Source organism: Chrysemys picta, chromosome 20 (genome assembly GCF_011386835.1).
Source record: "Chrysemys picta bellii isolate R12L10 chromosome 20, ASM1138683v2, whole genome shotgun sequence".
Lineage (NCBI taxonomy): Eukaryota > Metazoa > Chordata > Testudines > Emydidae > Chrysemys > Chrysemys picta.
This window is the reverse complement of record NC_088810.1, coordinates 8997375-9003374: the sequence shown is the minus strand read 5'-3', so window position 1 is coordinate 9003374 and position 6000 is coordinate 8997375. Positions and strand designations below refer to the sequence as shown.

At 59.9% G+C, this 6000-nt stretch overlaps 1 protein-coding gene and 1 pseudogene across 3 annotated transcripts in view; both read left to right on the top strand.

The window, feature by feature from the left end:
• On the top strand, positions 1 to 5506 carry LOC101939646 (sulfotransferase 2B1-like; annotated as a pseudogene).
• Positions 4785 to 6000, top strand: part of LOC135976864 (sulfotransferase 2B1-like) — a 24199-nt gene continuing 22983 nt past the window's right edge. Inside the window, exon 1 of one of the 3 annotated variants that reach the window (XM_065574545.1) lies at positions 4785 to 5541. The gene's annotated coding sequence lies outside the window, so the exon portion shown is untranslated. The remainder of the gene's footprint in view (positions 5542 to 6000) is intronic. The other 2 variants (XM_065574548.1, XM_065574546.1) reach the window with 2 other exon arrangements.

Here is a 6000-nt window from a genome sequence, read left to right as displayed (position 1 = left end):
ACCCTTCCTCGGGGGGGGAATGACAGGATCTGCCCCACCCCTGCCCCCTCCACTCCCACACAGGACCCTGGGCACCCGACACAGCTGGGAAGGGGTGCAGGGACCTGCCAGGGACAGGCAGCCCGGAGTCATGAGCTGCTGGGACAGTGCAGGGTCCTGGGGGCATTAAAGGCACCAGCTCCTCCCAGCTCCAAAGGTCGCTGTGCCTAGCAGGGTCGCCAAAGGGTGAATGGCACTGGCCTTGCGCGGGTTCAAGGGTCGCTGAGGGAGGAGCGGGGAGCAGAGTGCCTGGACCTGTCACACAACCCCACAGAGGGCTCCCACCCCAGGCACGGGACTGTTCTCCCGGCTGCAGACACCAGCACAGGCCCTTGAGTCGTTCCGGGAACACGCCAAGGAATCAGCTCAACTGGTGCCAAGGTGCAGCTGGCTCTGGGGTGGGACAGCCAAGTAATAGCCTCACCCTGCTCCCTGCAGAGCTGAGCCTCCCATTACCGGCTGAGGCGCTGGAGACGCCTGACTTTCAGGAGAGAGGACCCCCACACTGCTCCCTGCAGCACAGCTCCCCTAGTAGCGCATAGGGACCAACACTGACGCAGGGAGGTCTGTCTCTGTCCCTGCCCTGCCATGGCGCGTGAATACTTCACCCACAAGGGGGTACTGTTCCCATGCCTGGATTACTCCCCCGAGAAGCTGAGCTACGTGGAGAACGAATTCCAGGTGCGGGACGACGACATCTTCAACATCACCTACCCCAAGTCAGGTAGGGGAGAGCGGCTGTGTGTGTGTGTGTGTGTAGGGGGCTCCTGACACACACACGGACATTAGATAGAAACACCAAACCCGTCACATGACCTGATTTCCTAGATGCCAGACCCGGGCACACACACACGCCCAGCCCAGAGTGAGACAAAGCAGGCTGCTCCTTGGGGCCCAACTTGCCCACCTTGTGCTAGGCTGGCTCTCTCCAGACACACTGTGATCACAGGCTTTCTCCAGAGCCACCGGCAGGGCCAGGAGACCCCTGGCACAGCAAAATGAGAGCTTAGCACTGTCAATGCACCTCACCTGATGCGGGCTGGAGCCAGGACTCCTGGGTTCTCTCCTCGGCTCTGGGAGCAGAGGGGGACCTAGCAGGTTGAGGGCTTGTTTCAGGCCCATTAACCCTTTCACCCCCAGGCACTAACTGGATGCTGGAGATCCTGAGTCTGATCCGTTGTGACGGGGACCCCGGCTGGGTGCGCAGCGTGCTGAACTGGGAGCGGGCGCCCTGGGTGGAGAACCGGACGGGGCTGAAGGCTGCCCTGAAATAACCCCCACCCCGCCTGCTCTGCTCCCACCTCCCCGTCCAGCTCTTCCCCAAGTCCCTGCAGCGCTCCAAGGCCAAGGTGAGAGGCGGGAGAGCAGGGGTGCGGGTCAAGATTGAGGGGCACCGACAGGGCTGTGCGTCGGGAGGGGGGTGAATCCAGGGCTGCTGCTGGGTGTGAGTTACAGCAATGTGGGCGTGCGGAAGAGCAGCCAGTGGGGTGCGGCGAATCCGTCTCCCTGCAGAGAGGGTGGGTGGGTGGCTAATCGCTGGGTTCACCTGGCATCCCCCTCCCCCGAGTGGTAGTGACCCCCTTCCCCTCCCCCCAGATCATCTACACCCTGCGCTGCCCCAAGGACGTCCTGGTCTCGCTGTACCACTTCTCCAAGCTGCTGCTCCTGTTCCAGGACCCTGGTTCACTGGACTCCTTCCTCGAGGACTTCCTGAGCGGGAACGGTGAGCAGCACCCCGGGGCCACTCGAGCCGGACACCTGGGTTCCAAGCAAGTCACAAGTGCTTTGAGTTTGTGCCTCCCCAGCCCTTTGCCCAGAACCCGGCACAGCTCAGAACCCCCCTCCCCAAACAGCCGCAGCACAACCAGGGGTCTGGAAACACCACTGACGACCAGCCCACCCCTCCTCCCAGTACCAGGATAAAACCCAGGTGTCCCTCGCTCCTGCAGTCCCCAGTAGACCAGGGTGGAGAGGCCGGGTGGTGCCAGCTCTGGAGTCACCGTGCCGCTCTCCCCTGCACAGTGCCCTACGGCTCCTGGTTCGACCACATCACCGGCTGGATGGGGCTGAAGGGCAATGAGAACTTCTTCTCCATCATCTACGAGGAGCTGCAGCAGGTAGGGAAACCCCGTCCTTGGGTCATACCCATACATAACTCCACCCCCTGGGGGCCACCCCCACACATAACCCCGCCGCTGAGACCTCATCCACACATAACTCCACCCCCTGGTGACACCCACACATAGCCCTGCACCTGAGTCCCCATCCACATACATAGCCCCGCCCCCTGTGGACACACCTACACTTAACCACATCCCTGTGGCTATGCCCACATGTAATCCCACCCCCTGGGGCCACACCCACATATAACCTAGCTCTTTGTGAGCCAAACCCACACATAACCCCGCCCCAGGCAGCCAGTGTAGCTTGTGGCCAAGGCCCTGTGTCCTCAGAGGCTTCTGTCTGGACCCAGTGGGGAGCAGAACCTTTCGTATGGGGAAACTGAGGAACCTCAGATCCCACCCTTCACAGCAGCGGGTGTCTCCCTCAGGATCCGTGGGGCAGCGTGCGGAGAATCTGCCACTTCCTGGGGAAGGAGCTGAGTGAGGAGCAAGTGGCCGCGGTGGTGGAGAACGCCTCCTTCCAGAGCATGAAGGGGAACAAAATGTCCAACTACTCGCAGCAGAGGGACGAGTTCATGGACCACCAGAACGGGGAGTTCCTGGGGAAAGGTGAGTCCTGGTTGGGGGCTGCAGGTCTGGATTAAGGGGCATGGGCAGAGCTTGTGGGGGCAGGGCTGGGAGAGCCGGGGCTGCAGGTCCGGAGTGATGGGCATGGGCAGAGCTTGCGGGGGCAGGGCTGGGGAGTAGAGGCTGTGGGTTGGGAGTGAGGGGCACGGGCAGAGCTTGCGGGGGCAGGGCTGGGGAGCAGGGGCTGTGGGTTGGGAGTGAGGGGCATGGGCATAGGTTGCGGGGGCAGGGCTGGGGAGCAGGGGCTGTGGGTTGGGAGTGAGGGGAATGGGCAGAGGTTGCGGGGGCAGGGCTGGGGAGCAGGGGCTGTGGGTTGGGAGTGAGGGGTATGGGCAGAGGTTGCGGGGGCAGGGCTGGGGAGCAGAGGCTGTGGGTTGGGAGTGAGGGGCATGGGCAGAGGTTGCGGGGGCAGGGCTGGGGAGCAGGGGCTGTGGGTTGGGAGTGAGGGGTATGGGCAGAGGTTGCGGGGGCAGGGCTGGGGAGCAGAGGCTGTGGGTTGGGAGTGAGGGGCATGGGCAGAGGTTGCGGGGGCAGGGCTGGGGAGTAGAGGCTGTGGGTTGGGAGTGAGGGGCATGGGCAGAGGTTGCGGGGGCAGGGCTGGGGAGCAGGGTCTGTGGGTTGGGAGTGAGGGGTATGGGCAGAGGTTGCGGGGGCAGGGCTGGGGAGCAGAGGCTGTGGGTTGGGAGTGAGGGGCATGGGCAGAGGATGCCGGGGCAGGGCTGGGGAGCAGGGGCTGTGGGTCGGGAGTGAGGGACACCTTAGACCAGGGGTAGGCAACCTTTCAGAAGTGGTGTGCCGAATCTTCATTTATTCACTCTAATTTAAGGTTTCGCGTGCCAGTATTACATTTTAACGGTTTTAGAAGGTCTCTTTCTATAACTAAACTATTGTAGGTAAAGTAAACAAGGTTTTCAAAATGTTTAAGAAGCGTCATTTAAAATTAAATTAAAATGCTGATCTTACGCCACCAGCCTGCTCAGCTCGCTGCCAGCCTGGGGTTCTGTTCACCTAGGCCGGCAGTGGGCTGAGCAGGGTTAATGGCCGGGACCCCAGACCTGGGGGGGGGTGTTTCAGGGGTCAGGGCAGAGGGCTGGGGGAGGGGGTTCAGGGCAGAAGGCTGGGGTGTGTGAGGGGGTTCAGGGCAGAAGGCTGGGTGTGTGTTGGAGGTGTGGAGGGTTCAAGGGTCAGGGCAGAAGGCTGGGGTGTGTGAGGGGGTTCAGGGATCAGGGCAGAGGGCTGGGGGTGTGTGGAGGGTGTAGGGCAGAAGACTGTGTGTGCGGGGGTTCAAGGGTCAGGGCAGAGGGCTGGGTGTGTGTTGGTGGTGTGGGGGGTTCAAGGGTCAGGGCAGAGGGCTGGGGGTGTGGGAGGGGTGCAGGGCAGAAGGCTGGGGTGCTCGGCTCGTGGGGGTGCTCCCAGCCCCCTGCCCTGGGTGGCTCATGGCAGGGGGCTGGAAGGGATATGCCCTATTCCACCCTCTTCCCCCAGTCTCCGTCCCTACCTCTCTCTGCGTCCTCTACGGAGCAGGGAGCACGCTGCTGCTCTTCCCCCTCCCCCTCGCTAGGGCCATCAGCTGATTGGCGCAGGGACGGAGAGGAGGAGGGGCAGGAAAGCACCACGCTGGGGGAAGAAGTGCGGGAGGGGGAAGCTTGGCTGCTGCAGAACCAAGCTTCTGCCTCCTGCCCCCGCAGGGGAGAGCGGTGAGCGGGGGGGCTGAGTGGGGCGGGGGGCCGGGACTGCAGCAGGGAGCTGCGTGCCACTCAAAATCAGCTCGCATGCCGTGTTTGGCACGCGTACCGTAAGTTGCCGACCCCTGACTTAGACCATGTCCCCTGTGGTTTGCAGGGATCTGCGGCGACTGGAGGAACCATCTCTCGGAGGCACAGAGCCAACGATTCAACACCGTTTACCGGGAGCGGATGCAGGGTCTGGGCATGACCCTCCCCTGGGACTGACGGCCCTGTGCCTGCCATATCTGCACCCGCAATACACCGGCCCTGTGCCACCCACGTGCTACTGATCTTCCTGTGCCCTGGGAGATGCCTCTTGGGGCCGCATCACTGGGCTGGGGTGTGTGACCAGCAGGGGGCAGCACCCACCCATGGGGCAGATCTGCATTTTTACTAATACGTGTGAACAAAGGGTTAGGGTTACTGTTGGGATCCACTAGGCATAGCTACCAGGTAACTCGGGAGAGTGGAAAGCCAAAGTGTCGATGAAACTCTTTTGCTCTGGGCCTATCTGAAACCCCCAGACTCCATCTTGTGAATTCTCATTTACTTCTGTGCTAACTGCTTACATGTTAAAGCAGAAATGTATTGGTCAGCGTTTCTGGCAAATGGCTGTAGTTTCACTCACATTAGCAGAAATAATAAAGATAAGGAGGACGGAACAGAGAGAGATAGTTAGTTTGTTGCTGCTTTCCCATATATCCCCAAGGTATTTAGTGCAAAGGGTCAAGGGATGTACCTTGTTCTCCCTTCAAAATGACAAATGTATCCGCAACAGATGTCTCTTGTATCCCCCCTCCCCAAAATAATATATGTATCCTGTGTAACCTATTATCTATCGGTCAGCATAATGACGCAAAAGAATGAATGCTAAGTTGTTTGTCTCTCTGTATAAAAGAAGCTCAGTTGTGCTTGTAAGGTGTGTCTCTTCTGGCATAAGTCGAGGAGCACCCTCTCAGCTGACTGACAAATAAAGGACCTGGTACCCGTCTTCTTGTCTCTCCGTGCCTCCTTGGTGTAATTAGGTAAGCTCCGCGGGGAAACAGGCCCTATTTGGCCAACATTACTAAGAACAGACAGACACTGTAAATGTTGCTTTTGCCTAAACCTGATGGATTTGTTAGTATAATGGGAATAGAGAAGAGCAGTTCAAGTATTACTGGGCATGGTGGGAATGTATAGGCGAGCGCACACTTGAAGACTGCCTCAGCTCCTTATCTCAAGGTGAGTTCAAGCAACCAGTTAGGAGGGGCAAGGGAGTCTGGGGTGCCGGCGTAAGAAACACTAAAAGGCAGAGAAAGGCCTGGCCGTGGCCAGAGCACAACTTTACTCCCTACCCCTCCCAGGAGGTACCAAAGGGGTGGGACGAAGACCCCGACTGATGAACCTCCAAAACAGAACATGACCATAGGTTGTCAGCAGGGGTGACAGGTTTGTATCATTTTTGGTGGTGCCCAGAACAGGTCCAAGTCTCCCCCTCCACC